Here is a 25,934-nt window from a genome sequence, read left to right on the forward strand (position 1 = left end):
ATATTGGTTCAGCTCACAAAATGGCTGCTTTCACTGTGTAGGTGACAGGTGCACATTAAACAATTTCCTGCTGGAATGTAATATAGTTTTAATTTGCTAGTTACCAACTGCCTCAGATTACTAGTGATACTCCAATGATACACACAGTTTTCTTTAAAATCTCTTATAAGAATTTAGTTAATGTGCGCTGAACATAAGGGAACTGTTGCAGTGACCTTTTCTATATTATTCCCTAAGCAGAGTGGCAGGGGCCATGATTGCTTCATCAGTACTAAAGTACTGTGGGCTCTGTCTTTACCATCTCATTTGCATACTCAAGCTACAGGCACTAGACAGGAAATACAAAAAAAGAAAGGTGGGGACCTAAAACAGCAGAGAACATTTGCAGAACACAGAAGACATAATAAATCTGATATATTGATAGATTTTTTTTTTCTACTGAACCAGCAAATTCTAATTCATATAAATGGGTGCTCTTAAAACATGAGCATTATGAATGATACACAGACAGAAAACACCACCAATTACAAATTACCATTTCTGTTGTATATCTGTATCTCAATGTCTGGTAATGTTTTGTATAAAATTATATTTTATATGCTATATACAACATAATGCATAATAACACTGTCCAAGTCATGCTAATGACGTGGTGTCTTATCACAGTTGTCCTTGGATGTTGTATTCAAATTTTGCTAGCTATGTTATTGATAAACCATAATATCAAGATTAGTGTACTCAAAATCCTATACATTTATTAATGATCCTGTTTATACAAACAGTGGATAACAATATTAGCCAGGTAGTCCTAAACTAAGGACACGTTTTTAACCTTAAATATCCAGTATGAGCACATATAAAAGTGTTTTTATGCAAAGGCATATGCTGAGTGGGATGACTTAACAATCATTGCATTGTGTATGAGACAAGGGAGTTTATAAATAAATGATGATGATGATGAATTGCAGGTTTGAAAAAGTGGAGATGTTGCCTATAGCAACCAATCAGATTCTAGCTGTCATTTATTTAGTGCATTCTACAAAATGACAGTTAGAATCTAATTGGTTGCTATAGGCAACATCTCCACTTTTTCAAACCCGCAGTTTAGTAAATATACCCCAAAGTGTATTAATTATAGGAAAATTTACTGCATATAAAATTGTTGGCTGTTATGTCTTAAACACTTTCATGTGTATAGTATGAAACAAGTGTTATGTTGATGTTTGTTATAACATACCAGTGAAACAACACCAAATTAAACAAAAGTCTTACTGTATGTTTATGTTTTGTTACAAATTCTATCAATATTTATTACTATGATGTATTTTTTTTTAAATGTGTGTCTGCAGTATTTGTATATACAGAACAGAAAGTGTTACAGAAAGAACTGTCAGTATTGTCCCAGTTGTACAAGGACAGCAATTGTCAGCGCTTAAATCCTTTTCCTCAGCAGGTTGATGACAGAGAGGGAGTGTATGTATAATGACAGCCTAACCAATAGACCAAGGAGCAGGGCTTGGACAAAGGCTAATATACATATGGGGGCCTATTACTGAGCTTCCCAGTCACAGGAGCAGAAGAGCAGGTGTCTTAAATGGGAACACAAAAGGGGTAGAGAATAATGTATGCAAAGTGGATTTATTGCCCTCACCCGCAGAGAATCACACAGCAGATGGCAATGATTGCAAGCTCTTTTGGACAGAGGACCATCATTTTTTTAATATATGTATATGTAATATATGTATTTCCCTAAATTACAATATAGCAATGACACATGAATCACAGAAACTGCACAAAGGCAAACAGGCATTGCATACACATGTAACTTAACTAAAAAACCATAACTAATCCACAATCTAGTGCTTGTGACATTATAGTAGCAGACACACGTCGCAGCATCCTAGATGTCAGTGAAGTATGAAGGAGAATAGGGATGTATAAATAGGGATAAGCACAAATTATCACCCTGAAACGCAGCTTTCTAGCTGTACTGAAATACTTATCCTAAGGTAGAAACGGATCTCGCCCCACACAGCCCCATCCCTCCAGACATACAAAGATCCACAAACCCAGAAACACACAAACCCAGACAGTCAAACAGTACACAGGTATAATAATACATCACATTATATATCAAAAAAAATCTTCTGTGGTCTAGATCACCAACAACATGAAGACATAGCAGCCCTTTAGCTTTCATAAAACCTGAATTGCTGATTAACAATGCTACATTAAAATGGCATCTAAACCATCAAAGTCTGCACATATAATTCTGCAGGCTGCGCCAGAATTGGGAGAGATCAGAACAGGCCATTGCTAACACTGCTAAACACAAGACAGCATGGGCTGCAGCATAATACACTAGCTATACAGAACAGGGCATTACCTGACACACACCCTGGCATGCTTCATCTGCTGTGTCCCTTTCAATGCAAGTGTTCCTTATGAAAGGGAAGCCCTAGATTAGTCCATCTGCAGAACTGCTGCCATCCTATCTCCAGCTCCTGACCTCCAGTGCTCACATTAGTGGCTTGGATGCTACAGCTACCTCCTTGCTGTTCCCTAGCCCATGATGTCACCGTCTTTCTCCATCCCTGATTGGCTGCCAGAAGGCTGATAATAATACTACTAATAGCACTAGGAGGGCTGGTATAGGCAAATCTTTTGTTTCGAAGCAGGAAGTGCATAGAAACCTCTCAGAGCGAGAGAGGGAGGGAGCTTAAAAAAATATGATGCTTTCACTAACACCAAGACAGCATTGTGTGTGGCCAGAGGTGCAATTCCATCAGGAGCAAACACTGTGGGTGCATAAACATACCTAATAAATCAGAACACACAGCTCATTCCTTCCATGTCTCTTCAGCAGACACCTACTTAGCAGGGCACTGTTCTCTGCAGAATTACCTTACACTAGCCAGTCCCATAGTACACTGCAGAGCTGAGCAAGCGGAAACATCTTTTTTACTTAATAATATTTACCATGTTGTATAATTCATAATTATACCGCTGACTTATTGGGTATACAATGTCCAAAAATTCAATTCTACAAATGCACAATAGCATTTTTGGTGGAAGGAACAATTCAGTGTATAAACTGCAGGGATGTTATGCAAGATACAAGTCTCCTGACTTAAATATTTACTTCAAATTGAGCAGGAGGAGTTATCTTAAATTTATGTAAAACACTTGTAGGATCCATACATAGCCGGCACTGTGTGTATATATGCCGGGGCAAGGATTGCTGTGAGTGAGTTCTCTGTATAGCGCTGCAGAATTAGTGGCGCTATATAAATAGCTGATGATGGTTGGGGGCAGCACGGTGGCTAAGTGGTTAGCACTTCTGCCTCACAGCGCTGGGGTCATGAGTTCAATTCCCGACCATGGCCTTATCTGTGCGGAGTTTGTATGTTCTCCCCGTGTTTGCGTGGGTTTCCTCCAGGTGCTCCGGTTTCCTCCCACACTCCAAAAACATACTGTGAAGATACCGGGTTTATCTGGCCCAGTGCTACCCAGTACCTTCTAGGATTCGTATGGTCACTCAGGCAAAATGCAGTTATAAAAATACAACAGTATATTTATTGTTATACAAACAACACTAGAATATTATATACACACAGTAAATAAATGCCAGTCAGATTTACCACATCATCTGTCCCTTACCCCAATAACTTAAGGAGATATAGTCACCTGCTGTCCAGACTTCATGACCCATGGATCCCTCTCAGCTGCATATATAGACTTGAGTTAGAAAACGACAATTCAAAACTCCATCTTGCACCTTCCTGAATGAAATCCAAGCATGAACACCCTCCCCCCCTGGAGTTGTTCCTTATATATCACAGATCTAATTTCCACAGTCTTTCCCCTCCCTGGGCAAACCCCTGCATCTATTCTTCTTAACCATTGGTCAGTGCTGGACTAGGGGGGGTTGGACAGGGGAGTGAAGATGAGCTGTCCTTTCAGAGAACCTCCCCTGTTAGATGGCCTGTCTGGACTAGCCTGGTGAGAACAATGGACACTAATTAGTTTTCCTAATCAGGCACATGGCAACCTGATCCCTACCCATATTCCCCCTGGCTTCATTTTAAAGACAATGAATAGCAACCTTACTTCAAGTTATCAATATACAATAAACAATATACATATGTACACTGAACTACAATGTCCCCTTAGCCACATGTTATTGGACAATGCAGTTGTAGTCTGGTGAGCTGGGGAACAAACAGCATAGGCTATAAAAAGTACTATAATCCACATTATGTGAGAAATGAGACATGCTCACAGGGTTATCAAACTCATTTCGTCACATATACCTCCCCTACTTTTTTAGCCTTTGTTCCCCAGTGGCTCCCTTGCTCCAAGTAAACCTTTCTCCCCCAAGTCCAAAATCTCTGGCCTGCTGTGGTTTCTCCTGGGTCTGATGGCAAGGTAGACAGCAGTACACAGTTCCTCAATCTCCCACCAGGGTCCCATGGCTGCAGGGATATCATCCCACCCAGCTGGAGTGGGGGTTTATGCTGCCCTGTGTCATAAAATGAGACAACAATAAAACTGGGGCACTCCGGTGCATACATCCATTGTATTACAATTGTAGTCCAACATCCCTTGGGTGCCTTATCCACCCTTAATTGCCCAACTGCAAATAGTCCCTTGGCCTGTCCTCTGTTTCTGGAGACCATGCTCCCCTCCCCCACATATTCGAGTGAAAACTGCCAAGTGGCAGGCAAACTTTCTGGCTCTTTGTCCGTTTGTTTCTGGCCAAGATCCAATCCCCCCTCCCCCAAACACTCAAGGGACAACTGCCCAGTGGCAGGCAAAGGTGGTGGCTCCATTAATTCTTTGCTTATGGGGAATCCTCTGTCCCCCTCCCAAACCACATGTGGGTGCCCCTGTAAGTATGTTGGTGTGCATCTCCCCTCCCCTGCTACCACATCCAACTGTTGCACTACTTCCCTCGCCTCTGGCGCATCGGGGTAGTGTGAATCCTCATTGGACACAGACTTGTCCTCCTGGCAGCAAAACAAACTGGATGGTCCAATGCAGGCCTCTGGTTTTGAGTCCTGGATTCCCAGATTTGGAGCTGGAGTGCGATGCTTCAAAGCTTGTGGGGCTGGTGAATCTTGCTGTGCTGGTGCCCTCTCAGACACCCACTCAGTAAACATCTCCTCATCTGCCAATTCTGCATTGGGGAGGGCATAAGTGTAGTTTTCCCAGGACCCCATGGTAGTGGCCTCTGACATGACAATTCCTTTATCCTCTCCCATTAATTCTGTCCTACAGTCTGTAAACATGATTTCTGCTGAGATCATATGTTGCGCAAGTTTATGATTCTCTTCTGCCACAATTGGGTACAGCTGTACATCACTTGCCCCGGAGAGTACACATGCGGTATCCTGCGTTACTTCATTAAACAAATTCTTTTCAGGCACAACAGGGATGGATAACTGGTCTTTTCTGTAATTCTGTTCTAACTCAGACACAGTCTCAGGTTCCAATAACACTGGCAAATTATCAGAAGATGCTACTACATGGTACTTACTTGGTAGCTCTTTTCCATCCAAGTCACCAAATGGGAGAATTTCTCCTAATCCTTTCTGAGTAGTCAGAGGTACAACATCCTCACCAAGCAGTTCTTCTCCAGACTCCCCCAAGATAGTAGCTTGGGCAACTGTATTTAATCCACTGAGATGGACTTCCCCCTGATTAACAGACTGAGCAGCCATCTTTTTAGAGGGTGATAAAAGATATTCCAATTGGCATTTTTCAGTATTCACTCGATAACACTGATCCTGCCACATTTCAGTGTCCGTAAATCCTTGCCGCCATACCTCATCCTCTGCTTCTTCAAAACTCTGTTGCAGACATTGCATTTGTTCCCAGAGAGGTATGTGGGGACCTAAAGTGAGCATCCATTTTCTATAAACACTAAAGGCATTGATGGGATTCTCCTGATCTTTTAACAAACGTTTCAGGATATCCATGTGTGTGCAGTACAGGTAAGGTACACCCCGGATCTGGCATTCCACTATCAGCTCCTCCATACTCATTGTCTCTAGTGGATCTGTAGAATCTGCTAATGGGACAGATTCTATTAATACATTTGCAGGGGATTCATCAGGCATGTCCCTGTGCTGTAATAGTCCATTTACATCTTGTTTGTACTGCTGATTATTGTTGTATCTGGATTCTCCCTTGGCCAGATTCTGCATAGTACAAATAACTTCATGTGTAAAATCATCCCATGCTGGTTCATCCCGAAAATTACAGGCACTTGCCTCCTCTTTCAACATTAGGAACACATCCAACAGGTTCTCCAATTTCTCCTGTAGACTGGCTCCTTTCCACATAATAATCTTTGGGCACTCCTCATCCCAATAATCCAAAATGTGCTGCATTGTGGTGGGGTGGTGCAACACATCCATATCTCCATCCTGCAGACACTCCCACAGTCCTTCATCCCAGTATGCCTTTCTCCTGGGTGTACTGGACTGCTTCATCCCTTCCTTTGGGAACTTTTGCAACACTGGGCTGTGATCTGCTCTCTTGTTCCTAGAGCTCACACCCATTTTACTTCCAGGGATCACCTCACTGTGATTTCCCCTCTTTGAGACACGGTTCCATCTTCCGCTCTCCTCTGGCGGGGTGCGCTTCCCCTTATCAAATCGGCACTTAGACGGCATCTTCCCTCGCCTAAAGCCCACAACGCTTTTCGTGACACTTTCTACCTTAAAGCCTTTAGGAGTAAGTTCAGGATAATGTGGTAACTGGTTTCTAGTGCTAACTGCTTTGCAGAGCCCTGGAATGTATCACGATACAGTTCCCCTGCAGCTCTACCCAGATAGGACCTGGGACTGAGTGACCCCACTGCTTGCCACCAAAAATGTGAAGATACCGGGTTTATCTGGCCCAGTGCTACCCAGTACCTTCTAGGATTCGTATGGTCACTCAGGCAAAATGCAGTTATAAAAATACAACAGTATATTTATTGTTATACAAACAACACTAGAATATTATATACACACAGTAAATAAATGTCAGTCAGATTTACCACATCATCTGTCCCTTACCCCAATAACTTAAGGAGATATAGTCACCTGCTGTCCAGACTTCATGACCCATGGATCCCTCTCAGCTGCATATATAGACTTGAGTTAGAAAACGACAATTCAAAACTCCATCTTGCACCTTCCTGAATGAAATCCAAGCATGAACACCCTCCCCCCCTGGAGTTGTTCCTTATATATCACAGATCTAATTTCCACAGTCTTTCCCCTCCCTGGGCAAACCCCTGCATCTATTCTTCTTAACCATTGGTCAGTGCTGGACTAGGGGGGGTTGGACAGGGGAGTGAAGATGAGCTGTCCTTTCAGAGAACCTCCCCTGTTAGATGGCCTGTCTGGACTAGCCTGGTGAGAACAATGGACACTAATTAGTTTTCCTAATCAGGCACATGGCAACCTGATCCCTACCCATATTCCCCCTGGCTTCATTTTAAAGACAATGAATAGCAACCTTCATCATCATCATCATCATCATTTATTTATATAGCGCCACTAATTCCGCAGCGCTGTACAGAGAACTCACTCACATCAGTCCCTACCCCATTGGAGCTTACAGTCTAAATTCCCTACTATAGACACACACTCACACACAGACAGACAGAAAGACAGACAGAGAGAGAGAGAGACTAGGGTCAATTTTTTTTTTTATTTTTTTTTTTTTTTTTGATTGCAGCCAATTAACCTACCAGTATGTTTTTGGAGTGTGGGAGGAAACTGGTGCACCCGGAGGAAACCCACGCAAACACAGGGAGAACATACAAACTCCACACAGATAAGGCCATGGTTGGGAATTGAACTCATGACCCCAGTGCTGTGAGGCAGACGTGCTAACCACTACGCCACTGTGCTGCCCTACTTCAAGTTATCAATATACAATAAACAATATACATATGTACACTGAACTACAATGTCCCCTTAGCCACATGTTATTGGACAATGCAGTTGTAGTCTGGTGAGCTGGGGAACAAACAGCATAGGCTATAAAAAGTACTATAATCCACATTATGTGAGAAATGAGACATGCTCACAGGGTTATCAAACTCATTTCGTCACACATACTAGTAGGTTAATTGGCTGCTATCAAAATTGACCCTAGTCTCTGTATGTCTGTGTGTGTGTGTTAGGGAATTTAGACTGTAAGCTCCAATGGGGACTGATGTGAATGAGTTCTCTGTACAGCGCTGCGGAATCAGTGGCGCTATATAAATAAATGGTGATGATGATGATGTATGTGAACACAGTTCAGCCAAAACATTAAAACCACTAATGTGTGAAGTGAATAACATTGATTATCTCGTTACAACGGCTCCTGTCAAAAGAGGGATTGAAGCAAGTGAACAGTGAGTTCTTGGTGTTGATGTGTTGGAAGCAGGAAAAAAGGGTATAAGGATCTGAGTGACTTTGACTTGGGCCAAATTATGATGGCTTCAAAACTGGGTCAGAGCATCTCCAAGACAGCAGGTCTTGTGGGTTGTTCCCAGTATGCAGTAGTTAGTAGCTACCAAAAGTGGTCCAAGGATAGACAATCGGTGAACCAGTGACAGGGTCATGGGCACCCAAGGCTCATTGATGTGTGGGGAGTGAAGGCTATCCCGTCTGGTCCAATCCCACAGAAGAGCTATTGTAGCAAAAATGTCTGAAAAAGGTAACGCTGACTATGATAGAAAGGTGTCAGAACACACAGTGCATTACAGCTTGCTGCTTTTGGGGCTTCAAAGCCGCAGACTGGTCAGAGAGCTCTGTCCACCGCAGAAACTGTCTACAATGGCCACATGAGCACCAGAACTGGACCATAGAGCAAGGCCATGGTCTAAGGAATCACATGTTCTTTTAAATCAGATAGACGGGCAGGTGCCTGATAATTTTTTCTGGCTCCCCCCATGGCACTGATGATGTGTAGGCGTGGTTCTTACTGAGAGAAATGGTGGATTGCAGTTTTAGACCCAGTGGTTTTAAATACTGTGCTCATCAAAGTGCCTAAATCTATGTGGTTTGGCAAACCTGTACTTTAGTAAATCTCACTCTTAGAAATATATTTACAAAACTGTGGACTTGAAAACGTGGAGATGTTGCCTATAGCAACCAATCAGATTCTAGTTATCATTTATTTAGCACATGCTACAAAATGACAACTAGAATTTGATTGGTTGCTATAGGCAACATCATTTTTTGAAACCCACAGTTTAGTAAATCTAGCCAATAGTCTCATTAGTGCAGATGGTATTGGTCTCTTCCTTTGCAGGATTTCAGCTCTTCAACACTGAAGGGGACAATGTTACTGGGTATACATAATTACACTGCAAGGGATGGATGGGGCATTCAGGGAACAGGGCTGTCATTCAATAAACAACATTTAAATCCACCATTGTACTTGTGTACCTACATTAATTATGTAAAATGATCATGACTAGTGCTACATAAATAGTAAGAAGAGCTGTAATGATGTGTAAGTCAAATTATATTAAGTTAATGGGAACTTTGTTTTTTTTCCCCAACTGTCTTACACATAAAGCTAATGCAAGTGTCTAAACTCATTAATAACATTCCCAATATGAATTTGCTTCCAAGCCATCTTCACTTCATATTTATGTTCAATTTAAAAATAATCTACATGGCATGAAAAACATTGCTAGTCAACACTAGAGATGAGCGAAAACAAACTGTTTTTGCAGAGGAATTTTCCTGAGGTTCCCGAATTTTTTGGGAGTCCACCCAAGCTCCCGGAAGAGTAGGCATCCACCCGGGTCTTGGTGGAGACAGGGCTTAATGACGCGATTTGTTGTCAGCAAGCCCCCCGCCCCCCCCACACCTATGAAGTTTCATAAATTTAGGTACTTTAAAGCAGGGGGCAGGAGGGGAGGTTTTAATAGTATGATTTTCACTCAAAAAAGGCGCCCATAAAAATAGCATATTTATGCCCAGTCGGAGTCATCTCAAGGTGTAGGGCCCTCTTTCTTCTCTGTCTGTATGTATTACCCAGTAATGTTTTATTGCTGTTTGTTCCCAATTGTACAGCGCTACAAAATTTGCTGTCGCTATATCAATAAACGTTGATGATGTTGATAAAGGGGCACCAGGTCTATAGCTACAGCATATATACCAGGTTTACAGATGTACATACACCCATATGCAGGGAGTGAGAGAGAAGCAGGTCAGTTTGAAATGTGCTTTGCTAAACATTTTTGCACATTTTCCCTCTGCCATCAAAACAACCTTCGTCACTAAACTATTTTGTGAGGGAAACCTGCTCCTCTCACTATAAAGCTTCCTGCTTGCCTACATTCCTGTACCCACAACATGACACTGACCTGTCACATTCAGATCTGTCCATCACAAGCAAAGAGGTCCCCACCTCTCACAAGATCAGCAAGTTCACCTCCTGAAAATACTCTGTGCTGCTGGGTGTAACCGTAGTACTTGTGGTAATAGTGGCCATAAAACAACACTGTCTAATACTCCAGAAACAAAAAACAGCTGTATATGGATCATTACCACCCTTAGGGTACATACACACAGGTGTTTGCAACGTGTTTTAAAACATGTACATATAAACATAATCATATTTATTCTGTATATGCATTTAGATGCATTTACAAGCATGTTCAATCTTTTTTTTAACATAAATGTGCAACAACACAGTAAGTTGTTATCCTGTTTAAGGCATATGGAAACCATTCTGAACATCACAGCACCACAATGCAAGTTAAAGGCACGTAAAAACGCAAATATGTATGTTCTCACTTAGTACAATGATTCCTATTTTAACATCCACACGCAAGTGTTTAAAAGCCTTTTAAATGCATAACTTTAAAACCAGCGGGTACATAATCTTCAGCAAGTATTCATGCTGGCACCTTATTTACTTACACATATATATCGATTTACCACTTAAGGATTACCAATTTAGAAATTATGTAATTCTGTTTATTAAAAAAAAAACATGGGTCCTGTTGCTATTGATAATTCCCATTCTCCATATTCCCTACGTGGCTGCCAACTGGTAAGTACATGATATGGTAAACCTCCAAAAAATAGTTTAAACATTACTGTGAAGAAAGGCATTTGCTGCTACATTATGACGCTCAACAGAAGTGTCAAACAAGCCTGAAAAATGTACAATAGGTTAGTATATTACAAGCTTGTCTAAATAACCTTTTGTTTTCCTTTTTGAGGAAAAATTCGAATCAACAAAGTGGAAGAATGGAAAACATAAAATTTGATGGACATTTTGCTAGAAACTAATCACACATTTTGGATTATTGTTCCTGGTTTATTGAGATTATCTATGTTATGGCATCATAAATGTAACTTAGAAAGAATTGTTACACTCTCATATGATATGTAGAATTTATGAATGTACATTGTGTGAGGGTCAGCGCCAACTGCTTGTGTTTTAAATTTATTTAACAAGTTTACTTCTTTGGGCATTTTTGGTGAAGCCCCAAAAACACAGGCTGCAGACCATAAAGGGGCGCGGTAGACCTCTAAAACGTTTTCATATGCATAACCATTGTTATGGTTCCCGAAGCTTGTTCCGGAGCTTGTTCCAATGGAGGGGAGCCGCTCCCCTCCATTGGAACAAGCTCCCCCACTACATCAGAACTTCCCCTAATCTGTCCTCTTTCAAACGAACATTAAAAACCCACCTTTTCCTTAAAGCCTTCCAGTCTCATGCCTAAACTCCCACCGGTCGGCTACCTCTCTTTCTCATCCCTTCTTCCCTTCTCCCCCTTCCTCCCGTCTCTCCGTCTCATCCATGTGTCTGTCTGTCTTCCCCTCCCTTTAGATTGTTCGCTCCTTTGAGCAGGGCTCTCCTACCTTCTGTTTCCATCACTTTTAACTGCGCTCTCCAGCTCACCTCCTCTCAGTCCCTCTGCCCTCTGTCTCCTCTCGCTTCTCTCCGCTCCCCTCAGTGACTCTCAACCGGTCATCCGTGCTCACCCTCTTGGGCCATAGTTACCTGCCTATACTCACTTTTCCCCTCCCTCCCTCTCTTTCATGCTGTGCCTGAGCCCTCAGAGTTATAGTGCTTACTGTTACTTGTACTGTGCTGTTTCACCTTGTATTGTGCCATTGTTTGTCCTTGTACGGCGCTACGGATACTTTGTGGCGCCCTATAAATAAAAATTAATAATAATAATAATAATAATAATAACCAGCCAGTTAACCTGAACATTGTTGTTGGTAAGCAAAACTAGTCAATATTATAGCATACTCATCATCATCATCAATTATTTATATATAGCGCTACTAATTCCGCAATGCTGTACAAAGAACTCACTCACATCAGTCCCTGCCCCATTGGCGCTTACAGTCTAAATTCCCTAACACACACACACACACACAGACACACACACACAGACAGAGAGAAAGAAACTATGGTCAATTTGATAGCAGCCAATTAAACTTGTAGTATGTTTTTGACCCTATTTACTCATATACATCCTCCATTTATCCTACTACTTATTAAATGCAACAAGAAAATCACCCAGCAAGAAACGATTGACAGAGGTTTGGCCAGAAAGACTCTGTGTGGTAGCTTTACATAATGTAATTTGCAATATAATTAAATAGGCAGGAATATGGTAGAATGGTTTCTGATGATTACCTACTCTACATATTCTGCATTTGTCAATTAATGTATTGTAGCTAAAACTCCAAATTATACAGGGTACCATTGTGATAAGTTTGTCAAACCGTACACCAAGTTGTGTGCATAACAGATGACTATGTGTCCAGGTAAATAACATCATTTATCTACCTCTCACTTATAAGTCAGATTATGCTATTTTTACAGCAAACACAAGCTCACCTACGAGGAGGCCCTACTAAATATATTCATTTTGTACAGGTGCACACTGCGGTATCAAAATATTCCCTGCTGCACGTAAACCTCCGGATTAATTCACTGTAAAAACGGTTGGCAGATTGCTGGTTACAAATGGGATGCTGAATGTGAAAAATGAGCCAAGATTTCTCTATGACTTTGCTATCAGTGACCATGTAACAATTCCAAGACCAAGGTTTTTATATGCAGTACTCTATGCAGGTACAGTTTTATAGCAACATAGGCAAATATGTGTGGAAGGAAGATAAGAGAAGCGGAAAAAAGCTATGGTCATATAAAGATTAATTTTTTGGGGCCACAATATTTATTAACACTCAGATTCAGATAGATATACACCTTCTGGGTTTGAATGTATTTATTAAAGGGACATTAAATGTAAAATGCAAGATGAGCCAATATAAAAAGGCATTGATGTTTAAGTGCTGCACGTGATTTGCATTTTTAAGTGCATTTTTAACCCATTGCATTCTATGTGCCCATATCAATATGCGTTCATACTTGCGTCTGCGTGGCTTTGCAGCATTTTCTTTGGATGCTACTTGTTTCAATTCATGTTTTCAAAGCATATCAACACACTTGTCCATTGATCTCTATTATCTTGTACATAGTGTAAATAACCACTAGGGGTTAAAATGAGTGATTTAACCAGAACTGTGCTGCATTTTCCCAATCGTTACAAATATGGAACATTTGGATTACAAGAAAACCATTTACCATTTATGGAACATTTCAAAAATAAGATTACCTTGGCTGCAATACAAGAATAATATTTTTTAATTAATAAATAAACAAGTGTTTGGGGATTTGTTATTTCAATAAACAATTATTGTGTCTGTGTTTGATTTATATTTTATTGCTTATTTAGCATAATGGGAATTTCCCTTTTGCTCAATTTTGTTAGTTATTCACAAAACCCATCCCATTCATTTCAATAGCCCATTAATTTCAGTGGGGCTTTTGCATGTAGCTCACACACTGAATACCCCCCTGAAATGAATGTTCTATTGATATAAATGGGAAAAACTGTGTGGCGCTTCAGTCAGGACGTACTCATAAATGCATGTGAATGCGTCCAGCACGTATGAACCACGGGTAACCTGCACATCAAGTGCATGTGCACATGCAGTTTGCAATTGTTGTTTTTACTTTTTTTACACAAATACCAGTGGGTAACTGGACTAATCTGGGGAGAGATAAGAAGCAAGAGAGATAACAGGTCTGAGTGTGATTGTTCTCAGAATAATAACTGCTGGCTAGTGATAGACCCAAATATATTTTTAATCTATATCCCAAATGTATAATAAGAACTACAAACAATATTATTTTCTTCTGCTGTTTGATAGCTGGAAATATTTAAACCTCTCAACTTTTTTGTAGCACTTAGGGTTAATTGTTTTGCAGAAGTATTGTTTCACCAAGTTCTATTATTATAAATGTGACAGGGAGGAGGAAGTGAAAGCCCTGTTATATTTTATCAAGAATTAAAACAAAAGCGTGTACTTTTATGGTCAAATACACTGTTCAGTATATTAATCTAAACTGTTGAAAGTTTTAAACTATAGAGTTCTGACAGTTTAAACTGTGTATTTCTCTTTTTTATTAGTCATTAATGGTATCATAACTAAAGAACACAAAACATCAGCTACTCCATGATGTGTTTTTTTTTCTTGGATAGTAGATCCATTTATTCACTGTTTAAGTGAAAAATGAAGCATCATTCATTTTGGCCATTTGATTTTTTTTTGCATTTAGCTTAATCTATTACACTTCAGGAATGTCATGCTTGTCTCTCCCGCACAGACACTGCTAGGTATATATGTATTTCAGATCCTGGAATAAATGAGCCTTTTCTACGTGGCAGCTCAAGGGTTAAGACTGCAGAACCAGCTGCCGTTCTGCTGTCACATTAAGGAGAAGAAAAAAAAACTGACAGGAAGGGAACTGCAAACCAAGTATTCAGTCTTCAGGACCGGCTGGAATATGATGTCATAGTTTCCCAGCTCATCTGTGATTGGCCGAGCTCCTCAGCATCTGCTGAGAGCTGAAGGCTGCCTATTCGCCCGAGGTACAAACCTTTCACAGCGGACGGTTGTCGTGACAACCTGAGTAGTGTCAGCTCCTGATAAGAGAATAATGAGGTTGTCTGGTAACGCAGACCGAGTCCCGGCCTTAGAGGACGTGTAATTATTACTACATCTTAGAACGCGCTGCTTTCAAAGAAACTAAATCCATTTATAATGCATTCGACCCACAAAGGGGAGTGTGAAGGGATAGAGACGCTCTCTCTCATTTGCATGTGCATCTGTATCTGTATAGACTGCACACACTAGAGATCTAGGAAGAGGTATGGTGACCAGGGCTGCCAAGAAGAATTCAGGGCCCGGGTACAACAAATTCATGGGGCCCCCCTCATATTCAAGTAAGCCCCAAAATTTTTTTGCGCCGCCTTACGGCGGCGCAAAACAATTTAGGTGTATGATCATACATTCAGGGGCGTGGCTAGCCAAACGGCGGTGCAAAAATTTTGGGAGGTGTGGTCATGCATTTGGGGGCGTGGCAAACGTGCCATTGGGGCGTGGCTAACATAAAAACCACTAGGCTCTCAATTCGCCGGAGCGTCACATATGTTCAAGCACTCCTGACTTTCAGGACATCTACCACCACAGTGTAGTATACAAACAACGCAGTGTGTACACAAACAGTTCAGTCTTGGCCTACACCTTACATTGGGCACAACATTCACCAAAAATTGGTATTGTCCCTACTAGAATCACAACATTTCACACACTGTGCTGCTCTCTCCTACCTGTTCTTCTCACTTTCTCCACCTGTGGCTGCTGGTTTCTTTAGTTGTGGCTTGTCCGGATCCAGGAATGTTGAAGGACCTATTTTGAAAAAAAAATGGCTACATTTAGAAAATTACAGCCAGCCCCGGCGTTAAATCAATAGCACCCACAATTAATAATTAGGCCTTCCTCCAGCCCCAACATTAAAATAATACTATTCACATTTAATAAATAAACTTCCTGCAAACAGCCCCAGCAGTACCTATTTCTTGCAACCATCACTGCCATTAAATAATTCAGTCACATTTAATAAATAGACCTCATTCTCCCTAAACTCACCCCAACATTCAATAGCCCCCAAAACTTTTTTTCTCCTCTGTTCCTCTCTCCTTTTTTTCCTCCACTGTTCCTCTTTCCCACTTTTTTTCCTCCTCTGTTCCTCTTTCCCACTATTTTTTCCTCCACTCTTCCTCTTTCCTACTTTTTTTTCTCATCTGTTCCTCTCTCCTTTTTTTCCTCCACTGTTCCTCTTTCCCACATTTTTTTCTCCTCTGTTCCTCTCTCCTTTTTTTTCTCCTCTGTTCCTCTTTCCCACTTTTTTTCCTCATCTGTTCCTCTTTCCCACTTTTTTTTCTCCTCTGTTCCTCTTTCCCACTATTTTTTCCTCCACTCTTCCTCTTTCCTACTTTTTTTTCTCATCTGTTCCTCTCTCCTTTTTTTCCTCCACTGTTCCTCTTTCCCACATTTTTTTCTCCTCTGTTCCTCTCTCCTTTTTTTTCTCCTCTGTTCCTCTTTCCCACTTTTTTTCCTCATCTGTTCCTCTTTCCCACTTTTTTTTCTCCTCTGTTCCTCTTTCCCACTATTTTTTCCTCCACTCTTCCTCTTTCCTACTTTTTTTTCTCATCTGTTCCTCTCTCCTTTTTTTCCTCCACTGTTCCTCTTTCCCACATTTTTTTCTCCTCTGTTCCTCTTTCCCACTTTTTTTCCTCATCTGTTCCTCTTTCCCACTTTTTTTTCTCCTCTGTTCCTCTTTCCCACTATTTTTTCCTCCACTCTTCCTCTTTCCTACTTTTTTTCTCATCTGTTCCTCTCTCCCACTTTTTTTCCCTCCTCTGTTCCTCTTTCCCACTTTTTTTCCTCCTTTGTTCCTCTCTCCCACTTTTTTTTCCTCCTCTGTTCCTCTTTCCCACTTTTTTTTCTCCTCTGTTCCTCTCTCCTTTTTTTTCTCCTCTGTTCCTCTTTCCCACTTTTTTTTTAATTCCTCTGTGGCTCTCTGCTTTTTTTCCCTCCTCTGTTTTTCTCTCCCCTTTCTTTATAGTACTGTCCATCTCTGTTTTCCTCCCCTAGCCTCTCCGTTTCTTTACTTACCTTTTGTCAACTTCTTTCCTTTCTTTTCTTCTCTTCTGTCAACTTCTTTCCTTTCTTTTCTTCTATCTCCTCTTCTGTCTTCTTTCTTCATGCTGGCTGCAGCGTTCCTCACTGACTGACGGGCGTGACTTGATGACGTCACGCCCGGCAGTCAGTGTGAATGGAGAAGAGGAGAGGAGGGACACGGCGCCGCGCGATCACGTGAGTATCGTTTTTTTTCTTTTTCTTTTTTTCTTCCAGCTCCCCCCACCAACGAATAACCCCCCCCCGCCCCCCCCCCCACCCCCCCCGCGGGAAAAAAAATAAAAATAAATAAAAATCGCAAAAAAGAAAATTATAAAAAAAAAAAAAAAATTTAATTAGCGGAGAGGGCCCGGCCCGGGCCCCCTGGCATGGCCGGGCCCGGGTAAAATGTACCCGCTCCCCCCCCCTCTCGGCGGCCCTGATGGTGACTGGGATCCACTGCAGCAATGGGGTTGAAATTGCAAGGTTGTTGGAGCTATTTCTGCTCATTCCTGAGCTAGCTTTTACCAAATGGCTCTACAACAGAGAAAAGTTGGTATAATACAATTAATCTTCCTTAAATGTATTTACAATAAATGAAGACACTGGCTAAACACAGTTACTGTTTAAGTGAAAATAGAATGAATATTCCATTCAATTAAAGGAAAAAAGTCCATGCAAACTGTTTGTGTCTTGGCTAAGTCCTGCAACAAGCAGGATGGGATTCCAGCATAGGCAAACCGAGGTTTTTTTTCCTAGTGCCTGGAAACCCCCCTCCAAGCCTAGGAAACTGTATAATTGAGGTGGCTGGACCCTGCCCCCGCTTCAAACGGCTCTGCATGAAAAGGGAGAGCTGCGCGCACCTAACAGTAGTGCATGCAGCATTGCCCATATATATTATGGGAATAGGAAGAGTTGGAGAGCAGCCAAGCACTGTATAAAATTATAACCATGCCTCCATGCATGCTTTCCACGCCCACTGGTGGCGTGGTGTGGAAACCCTCCTCTACAAATCCTGCATTTGCCCCTGGCCAGGGTCATATAGAGTCAATGGTTCGGAATAGACTCACTCTCCCAAGGTCGATCATACAGTCCAGTAGTGATCTACAGGAGTTTACTTTCAAACTCTGGTCAGTGAGCCTTGAAACACCATGTTGCAGCATTAGTAAGCCAAGGTTCTGGTAGTTGGATGGAGGGGGGGCTAATTAATTTATTTTTTAACAAACTTTGTTTTTCATGGACCTCTTTTTTTTAAGGTTATAATTCCAAATGCATAATTGCCTGTGACAATTTAAGTTATATTATGGGGGGGAGAGGGGGAGATAATTTCATATATAAATTGATTGGAAGAAAATGCTTTAAATGTTCATTGGTGTGCGTAATAATGTTTTGTGAAATTGTGGGAAGTGATGGGACTGCATGTGGAGAAAAGGATAAAAGTCCCCTCAAAGTTCTGCCTACTTCAGTTTAAAGACCATTTCCTTTATTTCAAGTTTAACATTTTTTCCTTAAATAGTTCAGTCGAGTCTCCTTTATGTCTTAAATAAATAATGAGAGTGAGAGGACACTGAGACTGTATTTGTCATTACTGAACTCTCTTTTACTTCAATGGTAGAATTGCTTAGAAAAGCCATTAACCATATAGGACTAACTTATTGCTAGGACCAGGGGAGGTCTTCATGGGGGTAGTGCCCCACCCCTTTTTCTTCTCTAGCGGGTGTGGGCTGTACAATATGTACATGTCCCTGTCAGCAGGTTCCAGGCAGAGTGGTCGGGCAGGATTCTCTGTCTGCTTCTCAGCCGACGGGGACATGTATATAGTGTGCGGCTGCTGGGGGGGGGGGGAATGAAACCAGTTATTCAGCTGTGGTGGAACATAACCTAGCTGGCAGGGCATAAAGTTCCACATCTCTGCTGTAGATATAAAAGATCTACTGAAGATATTCCTCTTACAACTATATCTTTGCTACCTTGTGACACAAATGTGGAATTCTCTCATTCACTAATCATAGTGTGTTGGATCTAGAGACAGATGGCTCTGATTGTGGTGGAGCCCCCATTTGCATAATTACCTATTGTGGGACAAAGATTGCAACTTCACTCTGATCTGTTCAAGAAGTAGCATTATGAAGGAATCGTGGTAACCTACGTTTCTTATACTAATACATAGAGAGTGTGTATTTTTGATTGCAATTGTATTCTCAATAAAATGCGATTGGCTTTTGCAAGAAATAAACAACCTTGAACATTTTTAGAAAAAATAATTATATTAAAATATACAGATATATGTGGAAAATCACATTGGGAATCCTATAGAATTCAGTTTTCCAACAAAAATGTTGTGTTACAAACTGAAAATTGATGGGAAAAGCATAAACAGTATTAACACTGTGAAAAGGAGTCAGTTTGTCAGCTATTACTAATGGAAGTTTCATAAAAGTATATTAGGGGTTATTTACTAACAAAGTGCAAATGTAACCTATGAGAACCGATCACTAATCAGCTTTGATTGATCTAGTGCAGTGATGGACAACAGGCGGCCCTCCAAGCCTTCATTTGTGGCCTTCAGCTCCTTTGTGGTTTATTGTCAGAAGTATTAGCTTGTAACACTTGTTTAAAATGCCTGTTTATATATTATTACAGATAGGTGTCTCTATGTTTGATTAGATGTATTGCTTTAACTAATGATTGGGATAAGTAATGTGCAGCCCTTTTAGAAGTTATCAGGTTGCTGATAACTGATCTAGTGGAAGACAGATAATGAAAGCAAATATCTTATTGCTTATTTCTAAGCCCTACTTCACAATCACACTTTGTTAGTAAATAGTCCCCATAATCACTGTTTACTTAACAACCACCCACCATTAATTTATTTTTATCCCAGAGATGGTCAGCAAATGTTATGAGTGATTCCTGACCACTCGATCATTTCTGCAACATTGTAATACAAAATATCAAAAGTTTTTTTTAAAAAAAAAAAGAAGTACACACATGTCAAAATAAACATAAGAAATGGTGAACTAATTTAAGGACAATAGACACATTACATAATAGAATAATCTATACTTGCCCACTTTTAAAACCTCACCTCCGGGAGATCCCAGAGGGGAGGTCATATGAAAAGTGCACGAGGGGGCGTGGAGACGCCATTGCGTCACTATGGCCCCGCCCACTGCCAAGATTAACGGGATTGCATAGCAGGGGTGAAGCTTGATTGAGTGAATCACATCATTAAGTCCTGCCTCCACCACGGCCCGGGAGGATGCCTACTGAAATTCGGGCACCTCCTGAAAATTCCGGAACAGAAGACAAGTATTACAAGAGAGTCCCTATAGACGAATGCCATTCAATAGTGACAGTGTTTGCATCGAGCTTACCTTAAAGGGTTAACAGCAGTTACAGGTCCGACCAATGACTGTCTCATGGGAGGGCCTTGGGTTCCTTTATAGGTTCTCTCACTTCCTAGTTGCCTCATTCTGCTTTGCAAGATCCCACCGACCCACGCCTGGTGCGGTTTTATAGTTAGTGCCTGTTTTAACCAGAATTTTCCCCCTCGCCACAGAGCAGACACAGTTGGTAGGAAGGCACCGCGATCAGTGGCCGATACATACGGCACTATCGTGATTGGCCACAGGTCTCTGTCCCCTTCAAGGCAACGGTAACTCTTGGCCCTTCAGTGGGTCCTTGTCCGCCTCAGTGAGAGAGGGCATTGTGAGTTTAGAGGGGGTGCAGTCACTCTGACGCCAGGTTAGTGCCGGCCAAGCATTTAAGGACTAGTTTCTGTTTTAAGTAGATGCACGGAGGTACGCCATTTCCACACTTGGTTTTGGGTATCAGTTTGGTAGCTGTCCCACAGTGCTCTTTCTCCGTCGCCAAATTTAATAAAACTGTTACCTTCTTTAGCCAACTTGTGAAGGGGTAGATGGGTATACACAGTGAGCTATTTATGGTATAATCATGGAAAAGTTTTTGTTTGTTTTTTATAACCCTAAAACTATTTATGTAATGCCTTACCAAAAGAAAGCCCTGACTCTCAAAAAAAATATAATTCACTCTGATAATTTACAAATACAAAAGTTAATGTTGTTCACCAGCACATAACAAAAATTATAAAATGTGTCTTGTCATGAAGCTACAAACTCCACCAGTCTTTAAGGGGTTAAGATGCTATTGGTGCCAGGTCATATGTGAAACCACCATTATTTTACCATATCGGATAATCAGTTATCTATGAATGGAACCACAAGTTGCTCCCGCTAAACTAAGCAATCTGGGAAGGATAGTGTTAATAATTGGGAGATGCTAGAAGAAATGAAGCAAAATGTTGATGAAACCCTTCTGGGTGGAGTCCTCATTAAATTAATCTTTTAATTCTTTCTTTTCTGGATTTCTCAGTTTAGAGAGAGAGCATTGAGCCACAGGTGCCTAAAGTGAGTTTTATTTGCAAACCTAATCTAATTAACATGGATTAGATTTTAGAAAATGATTTCAGCGATAACTGTCTGAAATGTGTAAATTCATCTTGGATATGCATGCCTCTATTTCTATGTAAATTATACAATTATAGTCTCAACTAATTCTATAATACCCATATTCATTTGTGTATTCTATATGTTGCACAACTACAACTCCAAGCTTGACCATGCTGAAAGTTACAGTCCAACAATAATTGAAGAGCAAAAAAAATTGATTTGCTAACACAGACTTTTTTTTGTTTGTTTTATTTTTTTTTAAACAGTTTTGTACCTTTATAACACGAACATTTTAAAGAAAATGAAGAAAATATTTTTTCCTAGGTCTATATTATCCTCAATGTTCCTTTTTAAAAATCGATCTGTGGAGATTGTTATGGCTGAAACCGAAAAAAGTGTGTCCCTCTCCTGGAATGAACTGGGGGACTATTTATCATAAATCACATAAATTACCCACTATCATTTCTTATCACCTCTTATTTCAATGATAAGAGCAGTTTGCCAAGTAAGTGTTGCCGGGACAGCGCCGTTGAAAAGTGGATGTCCCAGACTGATCACCCGGAGATGTATTTTATCGCTTGCTTAATGTAGCTGCAAAAGTCTAGACTACTGGATTGTTTTTATTGTGCATGCACAGTGATTAGTCTGCACATGCGCCAAGTGTTCAGTACACTGGGCAGTCCTCTCTGGCGGGGCTAAAAATGCAGGTAAGAGATTCTTAATATTATCCAGAGAGGGTATTATCATTTCAGGAGAGTGGTGATTTTCAACTTATTTTGCCATCCCCATACAGATATATGGAGACAGTGGTATTCGGTGACAACAGGGCTAACCATTTCATAAGTTGAGTGAAACAATAAAAGAGCATTTTTGCTTTTAAAAACCATTGTTAAATAGGCCCCTTTGTCTCTACTTGTTCACTGGGAGGGTAACCTGATCTCTGAGCCAGTCAGTCACCAAGCTCCTCTGTAGTTACATGATGACAGAAGATCAGGGGGTTATGCTATAAGTGCATTGCAGTGCTGGACATTGACTTTGATTGAATAGGGGTACAAATGGTTTAAAATAGTCCAAAGTCTCTTTGCTCACTACATTATATGTCACTTGATTGTATTTGCCATGATAATCGCATGGCACTTAGCAAATAGTAAATCATTAATAGCAGATTGAATGAAAACCCTAAGGAAAAATTAACAACTTAATGTGTCTTCTTACAAGTTTAGAGTGATTTATGTTAGAGAAACAAGCCATTTTTAGGGGATTGCCCCTTTAAACTACATTACAACTGCTATTATATAATGGCACATATGTCAGATAAAACCCCAGAAAATCCCAACAAAGCCACTTGGGGAACAAGGGATGCATGTGTCTCATCACCATCGGGGTAAACAGCGAGTATGCTCTGTGCTACCATAAGAACTTCTACTGGAATGTGATCAGCTGAGCGGAAAGGCAAAGCAAATCTCTTGTTAACAGCATAACCTGAGATAAGGTCTGAAATAGGTTGATCACATATGCTATAAATACACATTAAGTTGTATCCTGAGAGAAGTGTATTATAAAGTATTTAAAGTGATATTGTATCAAGTGGCGAATATATATATATATATATATATATATATATATATATATAATCTTCAACATCAATAAATACTAAATAATGCTCTTACAGAAGACCTGACATCACACACAACTAACATGTTGTATTGGCTAATATTTATGTTTCAGCATAATTAGTGGAAGCTACTTGAAAGGTAACCCTAAAATTTCCCTGTAGGAGCAAGAGAGTGTAAAAAATGACTGCAAACAATGACAACACAAGGATATTAAGCCCTTGACAGACAAAAATAACATTTTTTTAATGCAACACAGACTTCGTAAGGCTGTCGTCGAGTGCGGAAAATAGCACAGAACAGAGCCATGAGGAGTTACTGGAGAACATAATATCCATCTGTGTTACTGAAATATTTCTGTTCTCGTGCTTCAATTAAAGGGTCACTGCCACTAAATATGGAAACATCTGTCAAGTATCTCTCTGAATAGCACAATGGAACTTCAAGTGGTGTATATGAATATATATGCACTTGTTTTGCAGAAAAATAACTATAAATTGCATTACAATGCCTGAATATATGCTTAAATATTATAATATTATTGTTGCAATAACCCTAATATCTGGCCTTTACTACGAATAAGCACAAAATACCCATTCATTGAAAAGAGTTCTAAAAACAAATGAAGAGTGAGAGTTGCATCCCTATCTCCATAACTCAAACCACCCACAACTGTGTGTTGACAGCTGAATTGGGGATGGCGGGGGTATTATTTGGGAACATGTCCCGCTATGGATGATAAGACTGAAGGAAGGGAGTGGGCTCTACCCCGCAGTCCTGTAATCAAACCACCCACATCTTGTGACTACAGATGTTTTACAGCAGTGTTTAGTGGAGGGAATGGGGCATAATGTTTGAGGCCAAGGCTATATACTTCTGTCCAATATTTTGTCTATGTATTTTATACCACTTATAAACTACTCTATTCCTTATTCTATCCTACATCTTGTATTAGTGTATTAAGCTTTCAAGATTAGCGCATTGCAGTGCTGGACATTGACTTTTATTGAGCAGGGGTACAAATGACATAAAAGATGAAGTAAAGGTGGGGAATGGCTTGGGGTGGGGGGGTTCCCATAAAGATATTCCAGCAAGAACATTCCTGGTCTTTCTCTCCCTCTCCACAGGGAACTCCTGCATGCAATTTATCAGGCCTTTTGTAAACACCAGTTTCCTATGGGACTGACTATACTTGTACTTGAATGGATATTATTCTAACAGTCAGACTGAGCTACAGTACAGAACTGGTGGGTACAAATCGCTCAGAAGACAGCACATGACAATTAGTGAATGAGTACAGAGCACTATTACTATTGTAGCATTAGCCTGACATTTCTCAAATAAAATTAATCTGTTATACTGTTGTATCTTTTTTTTTTTACAGAAATTATTGTCTTTAAAGCTCCTCTATCATAACCTAGTGGAAATGAAAGGCAAAAACAGAGGACAATTGAAACGTATTGTTTAATGACTTTATCAGAAAATATATTTAATATAAAGTACTTGTCCTTGGTTCTCTGACACCTGTGTATTGGAGAGATGAATTCGGAACACCTGCAGATTGATTCAGTATTCAAACTGGAGACTGTGTCCCAGAGAGGTCACAGTAAAGTGGAAGGACAAGACAAAGAAATGCATAATGCAACATATTCCCATATACCCAGAGCAGACGAATGACACATAGTATCAGCACACCATAATATCCTCTCTTTCAAGGTGGAAAAATATTGATGCAAAAACAGGTATGCTGAAATACGTTTTATCATTTATTAAAAAAATAATACTTTTTGCAAGACTAAGAGAAACAGAGATGCTCTGTTGTTACAAATTGCTGTAATAAAAATTTGCTATCCGCAAAATGGTTTGCCATTGTATTAGAGTATGTTTTCTCCAGGTCAGCACAGTAATGGACTGCAAATAGCAAACATACATCATCATCATCATCCCCATATATTTATATAGCGCCACCAATTCTGCAGCGCTGTACAGAGAAAATTTGTCATCACATCAGTCCCTGCCCCATTGGAGCTTACAGTCTAAATTCCCTAAAACACACACTAGTGAAACATATAAATGATCTGAATTCATTGGAGCAGCTATAGCCCTGCGCAAAACTATTACCAAGTCAGGATACCTATAATCCTTTTTACATTAGATGAAACCAGGTCAAAGGTGCCTCCAATGACACCCCCTCCTGTGTAGTCCCAGGCTTAGTAGCTTCACCTAAGAAATGACCCATCCAGATTTACACTTTGTTCACACTGCTGCTCCGGCAATATCCTGGGTATATGAACCCGGGATATCGCCGGGTGATAGAGCCTCCCGGGTTCACACTGAACCCGGGTTTGCCCGGGTCTCCCTGGCAACATCACAAGAGGAGCTTTGTTTGGCTCCTCTTGTGATGTTTGTTTAGTTTTTTTATTTTATTTTCAATAGAGTTCGTTCAGACTGGCATCTACCTGGGCCAGACCTGGGAATAACACTGCAAAAGACCCGGGTTCAATTCCCGGTTCATCCGACCTGGGAAGATGCAGACGACCCCATTCACACTCAACCTCGACCTCACCCCAGCAGTAACCCGGATCTTTGAGGCAGTGTGGGGTATTACAGATCAATATCATCTCATCTGTAGCCTGGATGAGTGCTCTACAGTCAGTGGTGTGTTGAATACTTATTGGTGGTCTTTTCATTGGGCCTGCAACTTTGATGCTCATTCACTGTTAACATCTACAGACCCTCAAACCTGAGATCTCAGGAGTTACAGCTACATCCATATCAAAATA

General features: G+C 40.6%; 2 protein-coding genes across 9 annotated transcripts in view; one reads left to right on the forward strand and one right to left on the reverse strand.

Annotated features, from left to right (window-relative positions):
- CAPN6 (calpain 6) overlaps nucleotides 1–25,934 on the forward strand; it is a 249,077-nt gene that overhangs the window by 144,431 nt on the left and 78,712 nt on the right. The window lies entirely within an intron of this gene.
- Nucleotides 1–25,934, reverse strand: part of PAK3 (p21 (RAC1) activated kinase 3) — a 163,771-nt gene that overhangs the window by 83,622 nt on the left and 54,215 nt on the right. For 3 of the 8 annotated variants that reach the window (XM_075184324.1, XM_075184318.1, XM_075184315.1), the window contains exon 1: nucleotides 2,387–2,571. The exons of 1 other annotated variant lie outside the window; for it this stretch is intronic. The gene's annotated coding sequence lies outside the window, so the exon portion shown is untranslated. Of the gene's footprint in view, nucleotides 1–2,386; nucleotides 2,572–25,934 lie in introns of those variants that run through there. 4 more of the 8 variants (XM_075184322.1, XM_075184319.1, XM_075184317.1 and 1 more) reach the window with 3 other exon arrangements.

The sequence above is a fragment of the Mixophyes fleayi genome, chromosome 9 (genome assembly GCF_038048845.1).
Source record: "Mixophyes fleayi isolate aMixFle1 chromosome 9, aMixFle1.hap1, whole genome shotgun sequence".
NCBI lineage: Eukaryota > Metazoa > Chordata > Amphibia > Anura > Limnodynastidae > Mixophyes > Mixophyes fleayi.